Source organism: Canis lupus, chromosome 23, assembly GCF_048164855.1.
Source record: "Canis lupus baileyi chromosome 23, mCanLup2.hap1, whole genome shotgun sequence".
Lineage (NCBI taxonomy): Eukaryota > Metazoa > Chordata > Mammalia > Carnivora > Canidae > Canis > Canis lupus.
In genome coordinates, this window is record NC_132860.1 from 6,692,917 (window position 1) to 6,719,391 (window position 26,475).

At 44.2% G+C, this 26,475-nt stretch overlaps 1 long non-coding RNA gene across 2 annotated transcripts in view; it reads right to left on the bottom strand.

Moving 5' to 3' along the window:
* LOC140614660 (uncharacterized) overlaps positions 1–21,944 on the bottom strand; it is a 103,164-nt gene extending 81,220 nt beyond the window's left edge. For both annotated transcript variants that reach the window (XR_012015458.1, XR_012015457.1), the window contains exons 1-2: positions 21,794–21,944; positions 20,595–20,760 (exon numbers count right to left, since the gene is read on the bottom strand). This is a non-coding gene — a long non-coding RNA (uncharacterized lncRNA). The remainder of the gene's footprint in view (positions 1–20,594; positions 20,761–21,793) is intronic.
* Positions 21,945–26,475: the final 4,531 nt, after the last annotated feature.

Below are 26,475 nucleotides of genomic sequence, written 5' to 3' on the forward strand. Positions count from 1 at the left end.
CAAACAGAAGAGTCTGGATCTGTTTCTGAAATGCCCCATTTTCAGAGAGAAAAATTACTAAATCACTGTGATCTCAGTTGGCCCCATAATGGATCTATTTTTAAGGGTGTGTTCACTTTTGTTTAAAATATTGCTGTCCCTTTACAAAGGTGATACCCTCCTTAAGAAAATCCTGTGAAAGCGCAGGTTTCGATTTTTGTCATTGGCGGGTGATGTGACATTTCGCAAGGTGGAATTAAAAGATCTTTACCTGTCTGGAGCAAATGAAGCTATAAAAGCCACTGCCATTTTTCCCCCAATTCATTACGTAGTTGCTGCCCCACAAAGAGAAATGAATTCGCCATCAAACGTCCATACTTCAGTGTCAGCAGACAAGCAGAAATGAGTTCATGATTCATGGGGAACTTGCAAGTTTGGACTGCATGTTGGACCCGTTTCCAGATTCCTTCTGAAATTGGAGCCAATCGTTCTGGGAAAACCATTTGTGATCTAAACGATGAAAATAGTACACTGTTGTCTGTTCAGTGTTCTCGCTTGAAAGGTGTCCTCGGGTTCCTGAGGACTAGGAAAGCGGCTAAGGTCACAGTCACTCAGGACCACATCCTTAGCCCTCAGGCCAGTCTGGGGGCCAGGGATCGCATTGTCATCTTCTCATTCCAAGCAGCTCTCCAGCTAAAGCAACCTTTGTAGATTCCCTTCACTTTTTTTTTTTTTTTAAATAAAGCTACCCAGAGATGTTTTTATTATCAGCCGAGCTACATCCTCTGCCTCCCCTAAAACATCTCAGGGCCTCACAAACGTAGCCTACTTAGGTGCCTCAACGTGTACGGTGCTATATCTCTGGAGCACCAGATGGATATGCACAGCCAGTGTACCAAGCCCCCACCACAGGGATCATCTTGCTCAATTTTTCACTTTACACATGGAACACGCTGTGCATCAAGTTGGTTCAAGCCCTTTCCCAAGATCACAGAGTCAATTAGTGGGTGAGAAACCATGTGTCCTGGCTCCCAGTTTCTAAGCTTACGCTCCCCGATCTTCTCCTTGCCATTCCTATACTGTCCTGTGAAGGGCTGCCCACCTCCCCCCCCCACCTCTGTTGTCAGTGGGCTTCCACTGGTTCAGACACCGAGAGGCGCTGGTGGAGGTTGGGCTGTTGGAGAAAGAGAGAAGCAAAGAGGGTGTTGACGTTATCCATGGGCGGCAATGCCCCCATATTGCATCTTCCACCCAGGAGTCTCATGATGAAGCAAATTAAGACTTAATCTTCACATTGAGGATGGAAGACTTCAAGGCTTGGGGGGGCTGCGTCGGTCACGTGGATGAACAAAGCAGGGCCCGAGGGCACCACAGGGCACACTCAGCCCAGCGAAAGAGGCGGCCACACAGCTCCAGCCAACCACTGCCATGTGCAAAGCTGGCTTGCGCTGCCTCTTCCTCTGAGGTTTTAATTCAGAGAAGACATCCAGGACTGTGTGTGAATTTTTTTTTTTTCAGTTTTAAGTGGTACAGGATATTTTGTTTGAATTTTTTATACTCTACGTGTCGAACACAAACTAGCTGTGGGAAGCACTTGGCAAAGAGTTGGTCATGATGGCTTTGGAACAGCACCTCACCTGGAAAGGAAACACGCCTTTAAGTGCTGACAATGAAGTGCAGGGTGACACGACCGTCCAGGTTGTCTCTCTCCTCTGCTGCCCTCGACATCAACCACTTGGTTATTCCAGACCCTCATTTTATCTTGCTAAAAGATCTCGGCCCAGTTGCTTAAACGTTCCTCTCCACTTGGTGCATTTAAACACGGGCCAAGCATGATCCTACAGAGTTTGTGGGAGTCAAGAGGGCAGCGTTTGATAAAGAACATGAAACAGGGGTGGCCAGAGAGCAAACAAATCCTGCTGTAAGTACATGGCATACCTTCAGTTATTATCTCCAAATAAACCCTGGTAATGAGGTTTGGGGTTCCCCTCGGTTGCATGTTGATGATGAATTCTCTGCGGAACTGACTCCAACCCATTAAGCAAGCTTGCTCCTGCCACCGTGGCTGTTAATTTGACAGGACACTGTCACATTAAGTAGAACAAACATGTTTTCGCCCAGTCGGCCATCCAGAACCGACATGGCTGTTACTCTAACAACTGGATATTGATTGGAATCACTCACCCCTTCCGACCCTCCACTGGGAGGTGGGGACCAAGGCCCGGCTGCTTGAGGATTTGCTTCTTTGGCACACGTGGGTAGCATGTTAAGGACGGCCACAAATTTTAAGCCGTTTAGCTCCTTGTCATGTTCATCCGTCAGACGCTGTCTCTGGTTCTCATTTTCATCAGTGGGACAATAGGCCCTGAATAAATCACTCCGTGTATTAATTTTATGGGTCTACACCTCCACGTGGGAGGAGCATTGTTTTCAGCATTTACAGCCCTATAAATACACAGCATCAGAAGGCACAAAAAAAGAATTCTATAGAAAGTCCAAAACGAGAATCAGAAATGTAAAACCCCTGGATTTTTAAAATTCAAAGAAATTCTCTGGCCCTTTTTTTTTTTTTTAATCTGTGTGACTGAAAGACATAAGACATCCACTTGGTTTTTGAATTACTGACCCATTTGCCAGATATGATCTTAAAGTCTTCCTGTAAATCAAACCTGCTAGACTAGAATTTATGTTTAACTAGTTTTTAGTTTCTGCTTATTTATTTTATTTTATTTTATTATTTTATTATTTTATTTTATTTTATTTTATTTTATTTTATTTTATTTTATTATTTTTTAGTTATTTTAAACGTGCTTGTTACTCTACGTGCCTACTGTTTAGCAGAGTTGGCGTCTCACCCAGTAGTTGATTTATCACAGATAAAATGTAACCTGTGCGTTTCCCTGTGGCTCCGTGCCCACCTGAACCTGCTTTGTGCCCTGCCAACGTGCGTTAAATCCATTAGGGAATCTCCTGAATGACAAGGACCTTAGAGAACATTTAGTCGAATTGTTGATCAGTGTCCTTTGCCTGTTCTGGAACATTCCTAAGTCATCATCTGATATTTGCTTGAACACCTCCGGTGATGGTAAACTCACTACTGCCCTCGAGGATTCTAGTAAAAATGCTGTTTTACTTGGCAAAAATATGTTGACATAAGCTTCCATGTGTTGGTTACAGATCCTCGGTCATATAATAGAGGTTAAATCTCTTTTCTGTATGGCATTCATTAGAATATTTGAAAATAGATGTGGTGTTCTTCTTCGGTATCCTTCAAACTGAATGTATAGGTTCTTTCAACTGTTTCTCCTATAGCAGGGGTCTGCAAACTGTAAATCCAACCTGCTAGAATAGAATTTATGTTTACCTAGTTTTTAGTTTCTGCTTATTTTATTTATTTTTTAGTTATTTTAAAGGGCCACCTTTATTATTTAATTGAGGGCCACCTCTAGACTGCCACTTATGCACGTGAATAAACTTTCATTAGAGCACGTCCGACTATTTACGGATTACCTGTGGCTTCTCCCATAATTCTTTCACAGGAATGGCAGACAGAATTGGTCAGTTGTGATAGAGACCTTGTGGCCCACAGAGCCAAAAATAGATTTAATTATCTGGTCCTTTTTATATGTGTACAAAAAGTTGGCTGCCCCTGCCCTACACCGTGGCAGGTCAAGTCCCCTCATCATCTTTATTCCTTCCCAGATGCCTGTCAGTTTTTCCCTCTCCAAGACTGTGACCCTTCCAAACTTTAGAAGCAGGTGTCCCTTCTTTCTGTATATTCTTTCTCCTAATGCAGCAAAAATCTGCTGGCTTACAAAAATTTCAAGGCACAAAGCCATCCTCAGTTAAACTAGTGAGATTAGCCTCTAAAGATAAGTTTCTGTAGTTTTCCTCCAAATCAAGTCTTATTTCGATGTCTTACGGCTGCTTTAAAATATATTTTGGAGGGACGCCTGGGCGGCTCAGTGGTTGAGCATCTGCCTTCGGCTCAGGGCATGATCCCGGGGTCCTGGGATCGAGTGCCCCATTGGGCTCCCCGCAGGGACCCTGCTTCTCCCTCTGCCTGTGTCTCTGCGTCTCTCTGTGACTCTCATGAACAAATAAATAAATCTTTAAAACACATATATGTATGCTTTTGAGTCGCTATTCTTGCATAGCATTGTTCTAGACGCTACAAAATACTAAATAAAATAGTCCTTCCCCAAAAGAGTTCATGCCTGGTTATATAGAGGGAGAATTTACAAAATAACTGATTTTACTTCTTTATCTCCCTTCATTGGATTACCCTCTCCACAAAGGCAAAGAGCTATGCCTGCCTTGTTCTACTGTCTCCCTCATGCCTGGAACAGTGCCTGGCACATAGCAGATGCTCAGAATACATTGATTGGATGAAGGAACTAGTTAAAAGAGAAAGATAAAATATCAACATTTAACTAAGGTGGTTTTTTTGTTTGTTTTGTTTTTTGTTTTTTAGATAGAGAGAACACATGAGCAGGGAGGGGCAGAGGGAAAAGGAGAGAGAATAAAATCTTAGGCAGACTCCACACTCAGCATGGAGCCTGAGGCAGGGCTTGATCCCACGACCCCATGATCATGACCTGAGCCGAAATCAAGAGTCGGCCGCTCAACTGCCGGAGCCACCCAGGTGCACCTTAGCTATTAAATTGTGTGATGCAGATTATATGAAAAATCTGAATTCTGGGTAGAGATAGATCAACACGATGAGGACATAGAGCTGGATGGAAACTTTGTCGTGTAATCTAACCTCCGTCAAAATGGAAATTCTGCTTATGGTCTGCAGATTCATATTTCTCATTTGCATCGGAATCTTCTAGTACACTTTTATCAAAAACAAGAGATTCCTGATACCCACAACTGACCCACGAATTAGATCTCTGAATGTGGAGCCCAGAAACTAACAGTTTTCAGCAAGCAGTGCAAGTGAATCTCTTGAACCCTCCAATTTGAGAACTACCACTCTCAACAGAAGGTGGCCCACCTCTACGTGAACACCTCTAGCGATGAAGATCTCATCCTACCGGGGACCAGCTTCTATGTTTGTCAGCTTTAGTGGTTGGGAAAAGTATTTTTCAGGCTGCAATCTGTCCCCTAGAATTTCTGGTCGTTGGTCTCAGTTACGTTCATTAAAATCATAGAGAACAAATTTTATTTTTTCTCTTCCCCATGACAGCCCTTCAGATGGGTGAAGATACCTATAAAATTCCTTCTCTAAGCTAAACAGTTTTGGATTGTTAAATCCTTCTCTAAGCTAAACAATTTTGGATGCTTTAACTTTGTTGTTGTTCATTGGCAGAACCACCCAGGGTCTATCAGTTACTCCAGGATTGAGTCTCATCAGACCCATTGGAAGAGGAGAAGAGGAGACTTGCTCATAAATCATGAATTCCTGTTTCCACATCCTTGCTGCTCTCCTGACAAGTTCCATATTCCTCAATATCTATCTTAAAACATGTCTCCCAGAAAAGACTAGTTTAGTGGTCAGGCTGCAAGTCACAGAATCAGACTTTAACATTAATTAGCTCTGAAAAAAAAAATAGCTCTGCAACCCAGGGTGATTATTGTTTCACCTTTGTTAGCTTCCATTTACCTGTTTTTTAAAACAGACTGAAAAAAAATCACTGGTAATATTTGTAAAGTATTTTAGGCAGCAGTTGGTATATGGTGAACTTTCAAAAAATGTCGATTACTACTATTACCCTCCTGGCGGAATGAGACCATTTCTTCCCAGGAATCCTGTGAGTGTTGTAATTTTTTTATTTACATTCCCGTCTCCTGTGGCAGGTGCTGAACTTCTCAAGGCGGGGACCACATCTGACTTATCTCTAGCCACAGCTTCTAAAGGCCCACTGGGGAGAGCTCAAATAATCCAATACTCTCTAAATAAGTTTTCAACCTTTCCAATATTTTGTGTATTGCCAACCCTCTACGCTGAGCCTCGAAACTAGGCCAACGCTAATAATACACCCAACTCTGCGGGCAACCAGTTGATAAAAGGCACCTTCCCACCAGCCCGGGTGGTGGTAATTGTCTCAGATCCAGCTTCCCTGCCCTTGCCCTTGCTCCTGTGTTGAGTCTATATCCGTCTCTTACACATGATCCTCTGGCTTGGTCACCAGGCTTTCATTTTGCGCTTGCCTTGTGGACTCAAGGACTGGGTTTGAGCTTGCTCTCTGCTTCCCCATGCTTCTGACCCCCGGGAGCAGCTACCCTGCCTGCCTTACTTGCCGTCTCTAGGGCCTCGAGCTGCACCCCCTGTTGGACATCTGGCCAGCATTTTAGCCATGCCAGAGAAGAGCAAAGCAGAAGAATGAGAAAGATGCCACGATGCAGGGCCGGCTACACATCGGTCTGCTCCAGCCTCACCACGTCCTTTTGGTTTCAACCGTGTGCTATGCAGTCAGAGGGTGCAAGTAGCACATCATTAATATTTCAGGGATTATTATCGGTGATGAAGTGCGGATAGAGCTGGCTCAACCGAGACACGGGGTTATGTAAGTAAGTCCCGGAAAATGTCATCAGTGTCAGCTCCAGAAGTCAGAAGGGAGGATGACGGTATCGGGCCTCAGAGCAAACCGCAGGTGCCGAGTTTGACCTCCTTTGTCTTTGCTGCGGTGGCCCGACGCCCAATCAATCTTTGAACGGGTGTGAGGCTTTGCACAGAAGAGGCTGGCGCGGTCCAGCGGGGCGGGCGGGTTGATGGAGAGTGAGTGTGGCATTGCTGGGTTCAGATGGAATTAAGGATTCATGAGAGCACAGGCAGGCAGGCAGGCAGGCAGCCCTGAGCGCAGACACAGTGAGTCACAAGGGAGTCCCGGTGAGCCTTCGGGTCCCAAATAAGCAAGGAATTGCTTTCTGATGATGCCAAACTATAAATATCATCACCTCAGAAAACCAGCTTCTCTTTCACAACGTCAGGAACGAGCGAAGTAAGACTGCGAGGCCGGATGTGTTGGTGGGTAAAGAATATGAAGAGCACTGGCCCCCCCGTAGCCACTCTGGAAAGAATGGTCAAGAGGCCTAGTTTTCTTAAGCTATTATTTGAACCGTATTCTAATCACACTGAGAGTCGTGCATGGGATGCAGACGAGATCCATCTCTCTGTGTCCTTACTGGGTGCTAAAAGCTGAGGCGTTGGCTCTGGCTGTGGCCCTGCCCCGGGGTTGCTGGCCGCCGAGCATCACCTGCCCTCAGCGGAGGACACTGTGGTCTGGATTCGGGGTGATGCTGACCCCTCCCCTCCTTACACTCTTCCAGGTTTCACTCTCTCAACGGAAGACAGAAAGCTGGAGCATAGTCATTAATTAGATTTGGGCCAGAATTTTCTGAAAAGCCTGGGAAGGAAGCGTGTCCAGAATCCTTGGGCCTGTCGTCTCTGACTCTGCTGTGCTGGTCACTTCTTGCGGCCTGTCCCCCCGGGGGCTTAAGGACTCGGTGCTTACTTAAGTAAGTGCTTAAGTAAGTAAGTACTTAAGTAAGTAAGTATTTAAGTAAGTACTTACTTAATCCTACTCACACCCCATGAGGGGTTGAGTCCGGGCACCCCGGGAGCTGTCCGGTCCTGCCAGGGCGGCCCTACTTTCAGCAAAGTGGTGCCCTAGTAAGGTGTCCAAATAGAGGAAGTGGGATCCGGCTCCTCCACGGCCGTGCTGTCCCCCCTGGGTGCCCCGGGGGGAGGTGCTGCACCTTTGCACACTCCCGGGAGGAGTGTGAACACCCGGAGTCTGCCCAGACACACGCGTAACCTGCTCCGACCCTGCAGGCCGCGGCTGCAGCTTGCCAGAGTGTGTCACACAAAGGGAAGCAAAAAGACCTAATTTGGGGACACAGGCTACCACGTAGGGCCTGCATCAGCACGGCCGCACTAGACTCTAACGTTTGGAAGCTGATTAAACCAAAGCAGGTCTGAGCTGTGCACTACGTGACCCGAATCCCATTAAGGCGACTCTGTGCATCATCTGGGAAGAGCTCATCCACTTTCTCTGAGCTCTTCCAATTTCTAACTGTTCTGTCCGGGGTTATTTGTTGACTAAATGGAAGGAGGCAGTGCTCCTGGCTATTTTGTGTTCCTATCTTTACAAACATCAACCAAAAAAAAAAAAAAGATTCCAGCACCTAACCAGACGAATGCAAATAAAACATTATCTCTTTGATTAATCGCAGCAATATCACAGAACATTCATCTTTTATTAAAAAGAATTGTCGGCTTTCCAGAATCTGGGGGGAGTTTTATTGTTTCCTCCGTTTTTATGGTAATGTAAAGGAAAGCAGTGTTACATCAATCTAACACTTTTCTTTTCCGTGGATGTAATTTATACCATGTAAACTTCGCAGCTTCCTTTCAATGCTCTAAAATCACGCTGTAGGCTCCTCATCTGGGATTTTTATTACATAAATACAACTCTGAGTTTAGACTTAAGTATATATATATTTTTTTTTCTCTTCTCTAAGAAGCATTATAACTTGGAAGGCACAACATGGATATATTTTTATTGTTTCTATCTTCGCTCACAATATGCCCATACATCAGAACCAGGTTTGGGCTCTACTAAAATCCATCTGTGGTTATGACAGATGTTAATGAAAAAAAAAATCATACAAATTTTTTTTCCCCAGAATAAAAGCCCGTGAGAAATAGCGTGGAATCTGTGGGTGAAAATAATAATTTAAAAAAGTTGCTATCTAAGAAAGCACACGGAATATCAGAATAGCATTAAAAGCCCTGAGATTTAGGGGGAAAATGTCCCTCCTGCAACAAGGTGTTTATAGGCTCACCCTATAAGTCCATTCACCACCTGGCCTCAGTCTGTCTTCTCAGGCCTCCTTCCCTTTCTTACCCACCCCCACCCCGACTAACCTACCACTCTAGACTCTTTGGTTAATCCCAATTCCCTGAATATATGTACTTTCATACCACCTTGACATTGCCCATGCTGTTCCCTCCATCTTCCCGCCTTCTCATTTCTTCTCTAGCTGCTAAGAGCTACTTACTCTTCCAGACTCGACTCAGCTATCACCTCTCCAGGGAAGCACTCCTAATGCACACTTTGTTGACTGTACCCTCCTCACCCAGCACAGAACACTATCAGCACCTGGCATGGCTGGCACAGTTTATCTAAGTCCCTTAACTACCCTGGCATGGTAACTGGCATGAGCATGAGCAGTGAATGAATGAATATGCCAACCAATCAATTCTCAGTGAACAGGCCTGGAAACTTTCTTCAGCTTCTATGACCTCCTCTGAGTCACTTTCCTGTTTAAATTATTCTTGCCCTAATTTTGCAGTGAACCCAGCTGTTCATTGGTGGTTCCAAAGCTCTTGTCAAGTCCTGCACTTGTCCTAGTAATATCTATATTTTTCCCATGACAAGTCCACAATATTTTCTTTGGGAACTTCTGACATGTTTTTAGAATATAAATTGAGCACCAGACTGAGTAAGAGTCAGGAGACGGACAATCTGGTCCTGAATATTCTACTAAAAATGTACTGCAAAGCCTGAGCGAATTTTTATCCCTTTCTGGGTCTTTGTATCATCTGTTGTTAAATTGGGAGGGTACCCGGAATGTCTTAGATCCCTTGCAACTTGAGAAAAAGAGCATGATTGATCATGTTCTAAGAGTAGCCCCCCTGAAAGGAGTAATTATAGTTTAATAGAGACATTTCATCTAATTAATATTTATTGATTATTATATATGATTTTTTTTCATTTGTTCTAAGATCTGGGGATACAGCAGTAAGAAAAACAGTGGAAAAAATGCCATCCATGTAGTTTACTTCCTGGTAAACTGGAAAATAGATGATAAACAACTCGTCAGTGTATATGTATGCATATATTTATCTATTTACCTAACAAATCAGGGGGTGGTAAGAGCTATGGAAGGAAAAATTTCAAAAACAGATTAATACAGAGAGTGAGACTGTAGTTGAGGTGAAGGTGGAAGGATAGATGGTTTATGGTTTTATATAGTAGGTCCAGGTTTATGATATTATATATTATGTCCTGTATGTCCAGAGAGATGGCCTCACATATACAGTGACAACTGAGCTGAGAGAGAGGGGTGTTCCAATTAAAGGGAACAGCAAGTGCAAAGGACCTGTGGTGAGAATGTGACTGGTTTGCTAGAAAAAGAGGTTGAATAATGTGAGAGGATCAGAGAGGATGAGAAATGAAGAGGTTGGAGAAGAGGAAAGAGATCTCAAGGGCCTTGTCGGCCGCTGTGAGTGCTTGGCTTTGAATATGATGAGAAACTGCTGGAAGAACCAAAGGAAATGAGTGACAAGATCTCAGTCAAAATCTTGGAATGCCCCCCCACAAAACGGCTGAGTTGAGAACAGACGGGAGATGGTCAGGGCAGCACACACAGAGAGAGGCTATTACAAACAATCCACATGTAACAGTGCAAGTAAGTTGGTCTTGGGCAGAAGCAGGGGAGATGAGAAGCTGTTGGATTCCATTTTTACTAGAAGTTAGTGCTGATAGAATTTCCGATAGGTGAGTCCCGCACAGAGTGGGACAAAGAGCTGTGACCGACTACAGCATTTGTGGCCTCAGCAGGTGGAAGGTTAGAGCTGGCACCCCGGGAAGGCTGCAGAACGAACGGGAGAGGCAGGGGTAAGTTGGTGAGAACACTCAGGAGTTTCGATTGGGACACGAAGTCTGCGAGGCCTCATACATCGAGTGGTTATGTCACGCAGGCCGTTCAGCTAGATCCTGGAATTCCAGAATGAGTTCTGAGTTGGGGACATACATTTTAGAAAGATCGAGATAGAATTACCTTCAGACATAGGGGAGTAGGTGAGATCACCAAGGAGTGAACATGGACAGAGAAAGAGTGGTCCAAGACAGAGTCCCGGGGAGCTCTAGGAATGAGACGTTGAGGCGATGAAGGGAGACGGCCAAGGAGCTCGAGAAGCGGTGATCAGTGAGGTAAGAAGAGAACCGAGAGACATTAGGTCCAGGAGCCAAAGGCAAAGAGTGTCTTAAGAAGATGACAGGCGATGTCAAATGTCGCTGAGAGGGAAGTGTGGTGGAACTTGAGTCAGCTCTCACTTCCCATTGCACTCCTGGGAGTCTATTTCCAATCAGGGTCATCCTAGACCCTGTGCCAAGCAGGGACCCCGTCTTCTCACCACGGTCTGTATGAATTTGCACACTCTGCGGCTACACCGGGCAAAGCCTGAGAACATACCCATGGCAGCCTGAGCCAGCTCTACAGGGCCAGCAGAGCCTTCCGGCAAGGCCTCTTAAGTCAGCATCATCGGGTGCCCGGGCCATACAGGGTCTGTCTCAAGTGCACACCAGCCCTTCTGCTCCGTCGCAGGCCCCCCACCCCACAGTATTTCTCATTCTCAATGCAAAGGTGCAAAGGATGACATATCGACCCTGCTCTCCTTTTGAAAAACAATCAGGTTTCACATTTAAAAAAATTGACACTAGTTGTTCATGTTACTGCTGTTATTATTCTTAACCGCTTGCATTTACAAGTACTAGGTATCCTTTTAATCACTTTAACGTGTATGATTTTGTTAAATCCTCATAACATCCTATGTGACTGGTATTACTATCACCCTGCCCGCAGATGAGGATAGTAAGCCCCAAAGAGGTGAAGCGGCTTATCTAAGGTCAAACAGCAAGTTAATGGCAGATTCTGTCGTCAAACCCAAAAGTCGTCTTCTGGAGGTCTCAGGCAAGAAATAAAACGGGAATATTCTGTTTTCCCAAACGCCCTGTTCCCTGGATAATATATGTATTTTGAACTCCGTTCCCAAATGCTCCCTTTTGTAATTCTCAAAAAGGTTAAGCTATCTGGAACTAGCCCCAGAATTTTCCTGATGCTTGAAATGAAGCCAATATCTACATTTTCTACCCCCTTAGATGGTTATGCTACTGCTTGAACAAGGTATCTCATGATCACACTGACCAGTGAGTAAAGAGCCATTTGAGTGGTGGCCTTCTAGTCCTTCAGGATTCTAAACTGATTCAAACGATTACCAGCATTTCTGGAAATGTGGCCATATGATAATTAGCTTCTGGGTGTACTTTTTTGGGTCATATGCCGAATGTTAGACACCAGACCCCTGTGACTAAGCAGTAGTTAGAACTTTACTAGCATCTTGGTTATGAGAAGTATCTGTTTGGTAAGAAGTAACAGAATTCTTTTTCTTTAAGTGAATGGTGGCTGAGATGACTGTTTTAAAAAAATAATAAATCCATAAATTTGAAATGTCATTTGTTAGAGAAAGGATCATTCAAATTCCTTAGTAGACAGAGAGACTGTTTTTTTTTAAGTTGTCCATGCTATTGAAAAGCAACCAGATTAGAGCCCCTCTCCTCCTCCTAAAAATAGATATACATGCAAATTTAGGCTGTAACTTTGTCTCCTTGTTCAGTGAAAAAAAAAATCCATGGGAAATCTTATTTCACGGAGAATGTGGCTAAATAACACTAAATCTCTATATTTAATGGACACCAGGATGTGTTGTGTTGAACTGTTTCCATTTTCCTCTGTGCTCTCCATTCGCTCTGACACCCTGGATCACTGCAGGCAGATCTGGGAAGTGTTAGGGAAGAGAGGGATGCTGAGTCATCCGTAGTCTCCTCTGGCCTCCTCAGTTTCTCACCCAGAACCTTCCACAGACCTTTGAAAGTAGTCACAGCGGGATCAGGCTTGTGGTCTCTACTGTGGTTTACTACGTGTGTGGGGGTATGTGTATGTGTGTGCGCTTGCACACATGAGAAAGCAGGACCACCAGCTCCCGCGGGGAACAAGCCTAAGTTCCTTACTTCATTAGCAAAACAGTCTACCTAACAGGGCTTCCTGATGCAGTTGGAACCTGTGCTCTGAGCCCATCTTTCCTTCTTCAATGGCATGAGGTAGCAAAAACATGCTGAGAGGAGTCCAGGAGCAGCAGCTGGGTAGCTCTGGCTCAGAGTCTTTTATGAGGTTATGGTCAGAATGGTGACCAGTCCAGTCATCCAAAGGCTGAGGATCTGCTTCAAACCTCCCTCACAGGGTGATGGAAGGAGGATCTGGCTCCTTGCTGGCTGCTTCCTGAAGGCCTCAGCTCCTCACCAACACACCTGTGCCTTGGACAGCTTACGTACCCTAGCAACATGGCATTTGGCTTCCTCCAGAGCCAAGGATCCAAGGGAGCAACTAAGACATCATGCCGAGCATCAGGGAGATGATACATCATCATTTTCTCTGTGATCTATTCACTGGGGGTAAGTCACTAAGTCCAGCCAGCTGTCAAGGGCGTGGAGTTGAGCTCTACCTCTTGAAGGGAGGAGTATTAAAAACTCCGTAAACATATTTTAAATCCACAATGAGATCCCACCTCACACCAGTGAGAATGGCAAAAATTAACAAGACAGGAAACCACAGTGTTGGAGAGGATGTGGAGAAAGGGGAACCCTCTGCATTGTTGGTGGGAATGTGACCTGGTGCAGCCACTCTGGAAAACTGTGTGGAGGTTCCTCAAAGAGTTAAAGATAGATCTGCCCTACGACCCAGCAATTGCACTGCTGGGGATTTACCCCAAAGATGCAGATGCAGTGAAACGGCAGGACACCTGCACCCCAATGCTTATAGCAGCAACGTCCACAATAGCCAAACTGTGGAAGGAGCCTCGGTGTCCATTGACAGATGATGGATAAAGAAGCTGTGGACTGTGTATACAGTGGGATATTGCTCAGCTGTCAGAAAGGACAAATACCCACCATTTGGTTCGACATGGATGGAACTGGAGCGTCTTATGCTGAGTGATGTAGGTCAGTCGGAGAAGGACAAACATTATATGGTCTCATTCATTCGGGGAATATAAAAATTAGTGAAAGGGAATAAAGGGAAAGGAGAGAAAATGAGTGAAAGTATCAATGAGGGTGACAAAACATGAGAGATTCCTAACTCTGGGACATGAACAAGTGGTAGTGGAAGGGGAGGTGGGCAGGGGGTGGGGGTGACTGGGTGATGGGCAATGAGGGGGGCACTTGGCAGGATGACCACTGGGTGTTATGCTATATGTTGGCAAACTGAACTCGAATAAAAATTACTTACTTACTTACTTACTTAATTAATTAATTAAAAAACCAAACCAAAACAAAAAACATATTTTAAATCTACGACACTTAATATGCTAGAAAGTACTCTAGGCATATTACCCTGCCCCCTAACTCTATGAGTTTAGGGATTACTCTAGTTCCCACTTTACAGATGAGGTCAACGAGGCCTCAAAGTTTCAAGATACTCCCAGGGATGTGGTACTACTGGGATTCCAAACCAGCTGAATAATTTTGAAACATCAAAAAAATTTTTTTCCTCAGTAGAAATCTTTTTTTTCAAAGAGTAAAAAAAAGAGAGAGCATGTGCATGTGAGTGGGGCGAGGGAGAGGGAAGAGGGGCGGAGGGAGAGGGAGAGAGAGAGAACCCCAAGGGGACCTCATGCCCAGCGTGGAGCCAGACATGGGGCTCAAGGTCACAACCCTGAGATCACTACCTGAGCCGAAATTAGGAGTTGGGCACTTAACGGACTGAGCCACCCAGGCGCCCCCAGTGTAAATCTTAACAAAGCTTCCTTCTTCTTTTAAATCGATGATCTGTACATAGAATATTTGGTAATGCTTCAGGAAATAGAATTTTGAATTATGCAGAACATGTCAATCTCTGACATTGTCAAATAATTAAGAATGTGCTACTTCTGAATCAGGACCAATTGTGACAGGTCAATAAAGTCTACAGTATTTTACCATGTGAGTTGTACTTCATTCTCAAACACCATCAGCCCAGAAGCATAGTTTTTAAAATATAAGAAGTTTATTTGGGAATTTGGCCATTTTTTCAGTTTATTTACCCAGGATGGTTAAAAGTTCTAAGAGATTCCCATAGAGTCAGCTGCAAAATTATCTCAGTGTCTTTTTCACCCCCTCTATCTTTTATGGTCTCAGATTTATTTCCAATTATCTCATCAACGTGGGGGCTGGAGTCGGGGGGAGCCCCACCATGAAATAACTCACACTGCCATTTAAGAGCTGCTTTCCTGCCAATAGTGGCCGGGGTTTAATTTACTAGGGGATAAAACTGCAGTTGTTGACCGAGTCAGAGCAGAAGGGGGAAAGACTCAATGATCCGGATGACGGCTTCACTAACAGGCAAAGAACAAATGTCAGCAAGATATTAATCAAATAAATAATAGATGAGAGGTAAAGAGGGGGCAGGGAGGGGAGGAAGGAAGGAGCATGAACAAATAAATGAATGAACAAAAGAATGAATAAAGAGACGTGGGTCTGAACCTAAAAGAGGGGAAGAATGGGCTTGGCATGATCTGCCATGGGGTGGAGAATAATGGTCTCAGAGCTTTGTGCAAAAGCCTTCCATGGCTTTCCGCTGTGTAGAGCAAGGAGCAGCAGCCTGCTGCCTAAACTGCCTGACTTCCGCTGCTGGTCCCCCAAAGGGGCCAGCCTCCCACCTGAGGGCTGGCAGTCGGAGCCTCCTAGCAGCTTGACTAGGAGCTTGTGTCAGTCCCAGAGATCCTTCTCTGGGGCTGACACACTTCAGTCCCACAGAAGGACCTTGGAGACGTTGCCCTGAATCCTTTCCCCTCTCCAAGCATCCTTTGCTGCTCTTAGACAAGTACAGTTTTTATCCTCCTGTGTCAATAAAAGGAGCTACTCCCATTCAAAGATACTGGACCCACACCTCAATCGTCTATCTCGAAGCTAAAGATAATTTAGAAGTTCATCAAAAATATTGCAATGAGGGTTAAATGAGATAAAGCAGGTACAGCATTTGGCATAGTATCAGACACTGTCAGCTGCAACCATTGCTATTACTATTGCTATTATTATTATTATTATTAACTATATTTCAGGCTTTAGGAGCCCATTATTCCATCAATTGCTCCAAAGTTCAAAACAAACATGTAGTTCAACAGATAAAAATTAAAAAAAAAAAAAAAAAAAAAAAAACAGGGATCAAGGCTATTGAAATCTTCAAGCACACTCAGTAAATGGCACCTCTGTAATCACCTTAGGGTCCGAACAAATAAAGAAGAACAAAGCCAAGGAGCGGCAGATGGATGTCCAAGCATGACATTTTGACAGATAAAAGTTGGGCTGGGCCAGCCCGTGTGTGCACAGAGAATTAGGCAGGCTGTCCGCCCAGGTTCAGCCCCACGGCGTAGGGGCCGCCTCCCCCTGCCCCACAGGGGGGCAGAGCCAACGCCCGGAGGAGCCCCGCAGAAAGACCACATCAAGACCTGGACCAGGGCGGCTGAGCTGAGTCTGCTGATGCCTCATTCATTCGTCACAAGTGTATTAATCAGATCACTCTTCCTCCTCCAGGTCAGAGTCAGCAAGAGGCAGACCAGGGGAGGGTATATACGCCCCGAGTGCCTCCCACATAAAAGAAAGCATCTCGAGGTAGGGAGGAGTGTTCCCCTGGAGGAGCGGTTTCATAGAGAAATCCTGACCATTGCAACCCAAGGTCCCGGCCCATCTGTCCAGAATGTTGGCTCTGGGAACAAAGACACAAAAGGTCACTTTGAAAGTCATCACACCCTCTAGGTATGGGATATGCCCTATAACAAATTGTTTCCTTTACGGATGCATTTTCCTTTTTTTGCAACATATTCTTATGGAGGGGTTTCCTACTTTCTTTCAGCCTAAGGAGTTGCTTCATAAACAAATGATAACTAAAGCGCTTAACCAGAGAACTGATTGTAAGAATAGTTACCACAGTCCTGGAAAGCCCTGGACTCGTAACCTGAGGATCTGATTTTCAGTCCCAATCCAATCATTTTCTGGCTAAATATCCTTGACTGGTCATTTAAGTTAAATCTCAGGCATCAGGTCTTTCCAATGCGGAAGATGGTCTCATGTGATGAGACCTAAAATGTCTCATGTGATGCTGGTCACATCGCCAAAGGATATATGTCAAAGCACTTTGAAGGTGTTGTGCACGTAGGTGTGGCATCGCCAAGGGCTTCACACGTATTTTAATTACACAGATAATGAGAGGATCTTATGCCTTAGGAGTTCCAGGCAAAGGAAAAGAAACCATCCAGGTTTTAACAGTATATGACAGTGAAGCAGAGAGGAAAAAAAAAAAAAAAGATTCTGTTTTCTCCCACTCGTAAATCCATTAATTTTTCATGATGGGCTTAGCCTTGGAGAGATTTTACATATTAGTTTTTTGTTTTTTGTTTTTTGTTTTTTTTTATGCCGTCCAAGGGCCGAAGATTTGGGAACCCGTAAGTTGCCAAACAATTGGATATTTCATATAGATGCAAAGCCACTATATTTATCCTTTTCAAAAAAGTCAGACTGAATCCAACACAAGTGTCTTCTTGTAAATGCTTTTCATTCAAAAATGAAACAAAAGATGTGCTGCTGCTAAGAGCCTCAAGGTCTAGAATGCCTCTGCGCTCCTTATTAGAATTCCTTTCTTCAAAATAGGCATTTTGTGTCCCCGAAGGACAAGCCCTGCGTTGGTTCAGCTCTAGGAATTGATTAATGTCGCAGGATGTGATGTATATTTAAGCCAGACTCGTGGTCTATTAGCAATTCACAAGCCGTGACTGTGCACCGTTCTGTGCTCAGCTCCTTTTTGCATCACAAAATGTTTATAAATCTGCCTCCGTCCTCAGAGCGGTATATAAACCCATCAGCAAATCGTGTGTACATGGAGGGAAGGGAAGTAGAAGGTTATGAATTTATCACAGCCGCCGGCTGCTCTGTGACAAATTAAATAGCACCCTGGCCACTGGGGTCCCCGCCAGACAGTCGGTCAGAATGAACTGTGGATAGATTGAACCTCCCTTATTGGTGACAAGTCAGCAGCTCACCCAAACATTATAAATCGTACCCCCCAGTCCCTAAAGAGAATTACACCATGCTCAAGGCAAGCCTCTCCTTGCTGCAAGACTGTAGTCTTAGGATTTCCTTAGAAGACAAAGAGCATTAAGGCAAAAAAAAAAAAAAAAAAAAGTCATGAGGCATAGGTGGAGAGCAGGAAACACAGGTGGGTGAGGAATGGTGGGAACATTATCTCATTTCCAGCCCCAGCAACTGCAGGGAGCATTCAGATTAACTGAATATGTATTATATATATATATTCCAGAAACGCTATAGCGTTTCTGGAACGTGAATTCTTTCCCTTCCCATGCTTGGGACTTTAACAGGCAGCAGAAAGTGAACAGAAAATGGGTCCAACCAAAGCGCTCACAAATACGCACTGACCCCTCCTCCAAGAGGTGAGTGTCCAGATTCTGTTTTCAGCAGGATTTAGTTGCAGGAAGACCTCAGTTTCCCTTTTAATCGAAGGGTATGTTGGGGTATGTTGGGGTACCTGGGGGGGCTCAGTGGTTGAGGATATGCTTTTGGCTCAGGTCGTGATCCCAGGATCCTGGGATCTGGTCCCACACAGGCTCCCTGTATGGAGCCTGCTTCTCCCTCTGCCTGTGTCTCTGCCTCTCTCTCTCTCTCTCTCTCTCTCTCTCTGTGTGTGTCTCTCATGAATAAATAAATAAAATCTAAATAATAATAATAATAATCTAAGGGTATGCAATTGTATTCAAAATATAAATGTTCAGTGATTGGAGGGAAGATACGCCATGACCAGCTATCCTAAAAGATCCTACAGTGGACTTAAAATTTCATCTTTTAAAGGTTTAGCTTATAAAATAAAGGTATTTCTTGTGTGTTATATGTATTTTATCCCAATAAACAAAGAAAAAGAAATAAGGTATTTTCTCCCAGAGAAGCACACATACGAACTAGAAAAAGGAGAGGTTTTCTGCAACTGCATCATAGAATCAAAGACTCTCAGAACTGGAAGGGCTCTTAGAAAAATGCATTCACTACAGAATTTTCCAGAATGTTTTTCTAAGTTATAGCTTTTGCACTAAGAAAGGATTCCAAAGTCAGAGTAGTCATTAGTTCTGCTCACTATAATCCAGCTTTCCTTTCCTCTGTGCAGTTTCTACCTTCCAGATAGTTGACTAGGGTCGTGTGACTAGTTCTGGCCAATGAATTTTGAGTGGGAATCAGATGTGTCGTATTTGGGCTGTAACATTTAATAGCTGGTTTGAGACCCTCCTAAACTTCCTCATTTCTTTCTGCCAAAATGATCTGCAATTTTCATGATGATGTCTACTCCATCGGCTGGTGTCCCTGAGTGACTATGAACATGAGTCCCATTAAACCACACTACAAATGTGATGAGAGAGTGAGAAGTGAGAGTATGGGGGGGGGGGGGAAGAGAGAGAGAGAGAGAGAGAGAGAGAGAGAGAGAGAGAGACTTTCCTATTGTAAGCCTATGAAATTTGGTTGTATTTTTTCTATCCGCATAACCTGGTCTACACTGACTGACGCAAAGGCCAGTGGTGTTTGAAGGACGCAGATTTATACAGGTTTCTGTAGCACAGAAATGTTCAATAATAGAAAATATGAATCTTCAAGGCAGGCATATATTGGAAAACTTTCTCACGCGTATTTGACCACAGAAGTTTTTACTTTATTTTAGTTTAGTTTTTGTGTATTGTGCGGGGCCCCGACTGCCTTGTCGAACGAAGAGCACAGTGTTCCACAGAGCAATTAGGGAAAGAACTTCTGGTCCAATGTCTGCGGTTTAAAAAATAGGGAACAAAGCCCTAAGAGATAAAGGTCTTCTCCAAGGTCACATTCAGTCATATCTGGATGCAGCCATGGGGGAGGGGGGGACAGATGGCCACGGTCCATCGTGGACCTGGGAAACTGGGGTAGCTTCACCAGTGGATCAAACGTTTGCGATGTTCTGGCCTTTCACTGGGTCTTTACAAAGCTAACCCTGCGGAAGTGCCCATCCCCACCTGGCCACACAAATGAAAATCAACACAAAGTCACCCACAGAAACTACATTTTCCCACAGAAAATTAAAACAAACAAACAAAAAACACCCCTAAGAAAAGCTCTAAAGATTTCCCAACCAAGACAAAAGCTAGAGGTAAGTAACACTTTTAAGAAATGTGAGGGAAAACAATTTCTCAGGTGGATCTTCTCAACCAGGACTCTGTAGACTGCTGTGGGGGAAAGGGGGGTGTGTGGGGGGGGGGGAGAAAAAAATAAAAAAGAAAAGAAAAGGGAAAAAAAAAAAAAAGATCAGTTCTCTTGCTAAACCCTGGCAGTGAGAACCTCAAGGACATGTTGTACTCCTTTTCCTTGGGGAAAGCTTTAGCCAAAAAATGAGATTTCAGTCTGAGATGAGGGGGAAACTAATTCACTGAGGCTGTTGTTAAGCCGTCCAAGACATCTCTCTCCTTTGAAACAATTTATTTTGACTGTGGGAGAGGAGAAGCCCTAGTAGAATTTCTTTCTCTCTAACAGAATCACAGAAGTCAGGCTGATAGCTTAGACACTGTGGGAGCAAAGGTCTACCGAAACATTATTTGGATTTAATCACAGTATCAAAGGAAGGAGTAAAACCTGTTTCAAAACAAAAACAAACAAACAAAAACCAAAAGCAAACAACAACAACAAAAACACTAAAAAACTAAACCGCTTCCTGAATATGGATATTGCCAGAAATTAACAAAAGCTCTAATAATTTTTTTAAAAAATTACCTTTGGTAGCAACTCCAAACTGAGTCTCTGAGCTTCACCGAAGCACTTTGTCTCATAGATTCGGGAGGATTCTAAATGGTGGGCTGTGTCTTCCTTGAAATATGTCCCCCAAATGCAGGTTCTCTGTGGCTGGTTTGAAATGACCCAGATTGTATTGGATTCTTCACTGGAGTGAAATGAGATCTTTAGTTAAAAAGTAATGAAGTGTAATTGGAACATAAATAATTTTTAACCATAATAACATTTTGGTCTAGGCCAGAACACTGGCATGTGAATAATTTTGCATCCTGCCCCAGGGAGAGTATTGGTAGACACAGGTGGGGAGCATGAATTCCAAATACTGCCTTGAGGGTTCCAGACATAATGGCGAGGGCAGACAGGCCTCTGGTTTTTTAGTCAAAGAGCCTCTACAGAAAGCCTCCTGCTGCACTGCTCACCCCCATGGAGAACAGAGAGCCCCGCCGCTCCCCCAGCCAGCTGCGGGAGCAGGAGCAGCTCAGCTCAGCTCAGCTCGGGAACCCTCTGCCTCAGCAAACCTCCAAATAATTGCAGGACCCCGCTGGAGTGCCCCTTCCCCCCAGAGCAGGAGGTGCAATTAGAATACACAGGACTTGGGAAAACATGAATTTAAAGCTACTGTAACAGCTCCCTCAGGGGACTGCAGTACAGAGGGAGGTACCAACTCAAATGCACTGGGGCGTAGACCACACCTGGACACCAGAGGACCCTCCTCCACCTGTCACTCATTTGCATAACCCCAGCCCTTCAGATATAGGATGTCCTTACTCATGAAAGGGGCTGCTTGTCACGCAGCAGCAACTACGCAATGACTAAGCATCATTCGTCGTCTGCCTCCCGCATAAAAAAGTGATTTATTTATTTATTTAAGATTTTATTTATTTATTCATTCATGAGAGAGAGAGGGGGGCAGAGACCCAGGCAGAGGGAGAAGCAAGCTCCATGCAGGGAGCCCGACGTGGGACTCGATCCCAGGTCTCCAGGATCACACCCTGGGCTGAAGGCAGTGCTAAACCGCTGAGCCACCAGGGCTGCCCTAAAAATGTGATTTAAAAAAAATCTGATTGGAGCCTGTTTCCTGGCTCCTCGGTTGTCTAAACCCCATGAAGAAGTTCATCCCGCAGGAAAAAACAAAAAAACAAAAAAACAAAAAAACCTGTACTGTCATCTTGTCATCTTACCTTCTTTTCTTCCTTGTGGCCCAGTTCCTTCATTTTCTTTTCATCTCTGATTTGATAAATACATTCTAAGGAAAATGTTCTGGATTTAACAGCTCCTTTCTTTCCAGAGCTGGGGCTTCTGCAGAGGTCACAAGAACCATGAAAAACACATGAACCTAAAAAAAAAGAAAAAAAAAAAAAAAAAAGCATGGATGGAGGGATTTCTGGATTCACCACCATTGATTGACCAAGGAAGAGGGATGTCTGCCAGCAAATCGGAAGCCAGAGCACTGCCTGCAAATCAGTCACCGTCTCACTCCTATATTCATTTAACAGACACATTATAAATGTTGATAAGCAGAACACTGTGCTCGTTACTGACTCAGACACAGAGATGAAAAAGACACATATCCTAATTTACAGAGACTTCCAGCCTGACAAAAAGAGGCAGGCCTATCAACACATATCTATAACACAAAACCCAAAGACATAAAATATGGGCTAGAAGAGGGGCGTGGGTGGGGGAGTGGGTGAAATAGGTAATGAGGACTAAAGAGTACACGTATGATGAGCACCAACTAATGTGTAGAACTGCACACCTGAAACTAATACGACACCGTATGTTACCTATGCTAGAATTAAAATGTAAAACTTAATAAAAAAAAAAAAACTATGTGATAGAGGTAACAGCCACATACTATGGAATACAGAGAGCACCGCTGATGCGAGCCTCCAAGCAAGAGCCCTGGTTGCGTGCATGGGATGCAACCCATCACCTGGGGATGGGGAATGGAGTGCGGGCCTGCTGAGCTGAGCAACCAGCCTGGCTGCTGGGCGGAAAGGCTGCCCATAGAAGAGTCTGGCCAGGGCACAGAATGTCAGATCACTGCGTGCTATGTTAAGTTAAGGTGTTTGGAAACGTCTACTACTAACTATCTTCGTTTCCGAGGGCTTCTGTAACAAGTCAGCACCAAGTGGTTAACTCTAATCACAGGAACTTATTCTCTCACAGTTCCAGAGACCGGCATCCAAATTTAAGGTATTGGCAGGGCCAGGATCTATCTCTCTGAGGGCTCTAGGAAAGAATCCGGCCTTGCTTCCTCCTAGCTGGCAGTTCTTGGCATTCCTTGGCTTGTATCCGGATCACTCCCATTTTTCATGGCTGTCTTCTCTCTGAGTCTCTGGTTTCTCTGCTTCTTTTTCTTATAAGGATGCCAGTCAAAAAAAAAATTAAGTTAAATTAAAAAATAAAAATAAAAAAAAATAAGGACGCCAGTCATTGGATTAGGGCCCCCTTAATCCAGTAAGACCTCTCCCTGACTAATTACATCTGCAAAAAAAAAAAAAAAGTATTTCCAAATAAGATCACATTTTGAGGTTCCCAATGGACGTGAAGTTTAGGGAATACTATTCAACCGGATACAGTAATCGATGTGATTTACCATTTTTGAGGCGAAGGTAGGATAATGTGTCACAGCTCCAAGTAGGCAAGCTTTGTTATCTAACCTTTCTAGCTAAAAGCTTCCTAATAAAGACAAGTTCAACAGCTATTTTAAAAGTACCATAGACTGAATAGCCAGGCAAATTTGGAAGGATGAAGAAAGAGGACCGATGACATCACTGCAGGTTTCCAGGAAAGGTTGATAGCGACACTGTTGCCAACGATAACAACACCAAATATTTGTTGAGTGTTGCCTCCAAGCCAGGCATCCTTCAAGCTGCAGGTACTTCGTTAATGCTCATAACAGCCCCAGCGAGAAAGATTTCACCACATTGCAGGTGGTAAACTGTTTGCCACTTGGCAAGTCTTAAAACTGAGGCACAGAGAGCTTAAGTGCCTTGCCCAAGGACCTGGGCACGCAGCGCATCATTGTGAGAGATGGAAAATGAAGCAGGGAGTCGAACTTCAGAGTCTGTGACTTCCGCCACTGCAGTAGAGCTGCCTCTCTAAGATGGTACGTCCTTAAGCCAAGCAAATTAAGGAGAAGAGTTCTTATTACAGCAGAAGATGAAGAACGGAGGCAACAAGCTCGGTTGGAAGCATGGTTAAAGAAATGTTCTTCCCAGCACTTACTTAGGAATCTGAATTGTATTTGGTGCATCAGGATGTGCCTCATACCTCCCTAACAAGTCTCGAAAAATCCAAATATGCAGAATGAACACCCTACTACAGAACAACAATGCAAAAAAAAAAAAAAAGAACAACAATGCAGTGCCTCAGAACGTTGCCATAAATTATCAGAGGGGGAGACTAAATGTTGGAAAACACTCTTGCATTTCTCTTTGGACTCATTAGTCGTCTTTATCTCCAGATCAGTCTGAGTCAGGGCCTCAGTGCTCTGCTCCTCCGTGACTCTGGCGGGAGGCTGCAGAGCCCTTGGGCCCTGGGATGAAGCAGGAGGGCACCGTGCCCCAGATCGCCTTATTTCCTTCTTTGCTACTGATACTGCACGGCCAGATAATCACCATAGAGTGTTTCATAAGTTGCATCTTCATTAAAAAAAAAAAGTATTTTTTTTACAAATAAATTTATTTTTTTATTGGTGTTCAATTTGCCAACATATAGAATAACACCCAGTGCTCATCCCGTCAAGTGCCCCGCTCAGTGCCCGTCACCCAGTCACCCCCACCCCCGGCCCTCCTCCCCTTCCACCACCCCTAGTTCATTTCCCAGAGTTAGGAGTCTCTCATGTTCTGTCTCCCTTTCTGATATTTCCCACTCATAAAAAAAAGGTCTTCTTTAGGCATAGATCATCTTTAATTAGCAACCACTCTCCTCCTTTTACAATACCCTTTTTTTTTAAAGTCACTTCTTCTCACTCTTTTTGTTCCTTGACTCTACGCTTTTATCCACAGGAATCTGGACAACGATGCACTGCAATTGCCCCTGCCTGTGTTGCCAGTGATAGATCTGAGCGTGGCTTCTGATACCAACATCGTATTTGACAATCTTGACCTCTCCTTCCTTCTTGAAGCATCCTGGTTTTGTTTTGGTGGTTTGGAGGACATTCTCCCCATTCCTGTTTCTTTCTTACCTCTATAGTTTCTCATGTCCCAGTTTCTCTTTTGATTTCTCTGCCTAGAATTTAAATCAGCGATTTTCAAATAGGGCATTATGATCACGTTGTAAGGGGATGGGATGGTAATAAGAATTTTGATAGGCAGCCTCAAAGATGAAACCCTGTGGCTTGTTCCTCATGGTATTTATCCTTGTATGATCTCTTCCTCTCAAGTGCAGACTGGATTTACTCACTCATTTCTAGTGAATGGAATGCTGCAGATGACATGTGACGTGTCTTTGAGATTAGGCTATAAAAAGATTGTGCTGGGGTGCCTGCCTGAAGCATCTGCCTTCGGCTCAGGTCATGATCCAGGGGTCCTGGGATCCAGCCCCCACTTCAGGCTCCCTAAACAGTAGGAGGTCTGCTTCTCCCTCTCCTTCCACCCCTCCTCCCTGCTTGTACTCTGTCTTGTGCTCTCTCAAGTAAATAAATAAAATCTTAAAAAAAAACAAAAAAGACCATGGCTTCCATCTTGAAAGAGTCCTCTCTTGCTCTTTCTTGGATTCCTCAACCCGGAAGAGCTGGCTGCGGGGTCATGAGTGAACCCTAAGAGAGGCCCATGTGATGAGAGACAGACAGTGGTCTGCCCAAACCCAGGCGCGTGAACTTGAAAGAAAACATTCTTTTGGTCAAGCCTTCAGGTGAGACCACAGGCATGACCAGCAACTTGGTCGCCAACAACCTGAGAGACCCTTGAGCCAGAGGCACCCAGCTAAGCCTCTCCAGATTCCTGACCCAGAGACACTGAGGTAACAGATGTTTATTGTTTTATGCTGTGAAATTGGGGGGTAACTTGTTACGCAGCAATAGAGAACTAATACAGACACTTGACTGATAGGCTTCACTGACTACCCACCGCTCCCTCTCCTACCACCGCGGTCCTCGCTCGCAGCCTCCAGCCTCCACGCACAGCCCCCTTCTCTGCCACTGTCAGAACCACTCAACCAGAGAAGTTCTGTCTTGATCTCTCTTATAAATTGATTCTTTATACAATTTTATTGCACTTACTACACAACTTTTTCCCCAGCTAAAAATTGATTGGAACGCCAATGTTCTCAGTGTGGGTGTTTCTCAGGGTTCCATCCTTGGCATGTATCTCTTTTCAGATTTCCCACTCTCCCTTAAAAACCACACTTAAATCCATATCAATAACTACCTTTCTCTACTTCTATAGTTCCCAAAGGCACATTCCTAGACGTATCTCAAACCTTGACTCATCATTGATCATCTCCGTTTGTCCCACAAGCATGTGAAAGTCAAAATGTCCAAAACCGAACTTATAAACTTTCTTACAAAATATGTTTTTCTCCTGTTATTTTCCACTTTAATTATTGGTGCTACCATCACTCAGGTCATCCTTAATTTCTTGTCCTCACTCCCCACCATTCTTTCAACAAACATTGAAAATCCTATAAAATCTCCTTCCTTACTGTGCCTTGGATCTATATCCTGTCCCTCCGTTGTCACTCTTACTTTCAGGCCACCGTGGTTTCTGCTTGGATTATTTCAACTCTCATCAACAATCTATATCCACACAACACAGGGGTGGAGAGCTCCGGTTGATGTTTCAGACTTATTTCTAATCTCAAATCATTTGAATTCCAGCTCTGAATACTTACTCCCTGGGCTATATTGCATAAA